The sequence below is a fragment of the Eubalaena glacialis genome, chromosome X (genome assembly GCF_028564815.1).
Source record: "Eubalaena glacialis isolate mEubGla1 chromosome X, mEubGla1.1.hap2.+ XY, whole genome shotgun sequence".
NCBI classification, from domain to species: Eukaryota; Metazoa; Chordata; class Mammalia; order Artiodactyla; family Balaenidae; genus Eubalaena; species Eubalaena glacialis.
In genome coordinates, this window is record NC_083736.1 from 38,839,240 (window position 1) to 38,840,416 (window position 1,177).

The following is a 1,177-nucleotide window of genomic DNA, read 5'->3' on the forward strand; positions in this document are numbered from 1 at the left end:
ACGTTGATTGGGGTTACTAGGTGGTATTCAGTTAATGGCTCGTCTGGTCTGGAAGGTCCAGGATGGCTTCAGTCACATCTATGGCACTCTGGTGGGAATGGCTGGAAGGCCATCAATGTGGGCACAGAGCCTCTCCACTGGGTCTCTCTAGAAGCGTAGTCAAACTTCTTACATGATGGTTCAGGGTTCCAAAAGACCAAGTTAGAAGGTGCTGGTTCTTAAAGGCCGGAGCTAGAACTAACATAGCATCACTTCTGACATCTTTTGTTGATCAAAGGAGTCACAGTGTAGACCAAATTCAAGGAGTGGAGAAACAGACCATACCTCTTGATGGAAGATGTGTCAAAGAATTTGTAGTCATCTTTAATCCGCCATACATTTAGATTTATAATTCTTTTATTTTTTTCAGCCCCAGCACTAAGCCTTGGTATACCATTTACTCCAGGAGTTAGTATTGTTCTAGCCCCCACTAACTTTTTTGGTCTGGTTTGTCCACATTTGGGACTCATTGATGAAGAGTGCTTTCCCTTATTCCCAGCTTCCAGGGCCTGCTCAGGGATCCTCTGGGTCCTTCTCCTTTGCATGTTGTTGATGCTTCCTTGAAGGATCCTGCCCTGAATAGGCTTCTGAGCTACTGGAAGAGTGTAGTGTATTTTAAAAACTTAATCCTAATGAACCTCTTCCATTTATATTAGTGAATCACTCTTTGGTGGGTTGGTTTTCAGACTGTGTGATAAAAACAAAATGACTCTAGGAAGTGTGTTGGTGAATCATACTGGGTTGCAAATTTCCATCCACACTGGTCTTTAATTCTTCAAGTGCGCCAGGCTCTTTCCCACTTCAGGAACTTTGTGCATACCTTTTCACCTGTCTGGAACAGCTTGTCTCCACTCTGATGGGCTAACACCCACTTAATCTAGGGATGGTAGCTCAAATGGCATTCATCCAGGAAGGCCTTTGTTCAGTCTTTTATGTAAATTGGCCTCCTCTTGACCTTCTAGCCCTTTTAGTACACATTACAATTTGTAATTAGGTATTTATTTTCATGTTTTTTTTGTCATTTGCTTTCCCTATGATGTGTAAGCTTCTTGAGGATATGGATAACATGTCTTATTCACTGCTATGAATGAATGGATGTATATGTGTTTGAGTGTGTGTGTGTGTGTGTGTGTGTGTG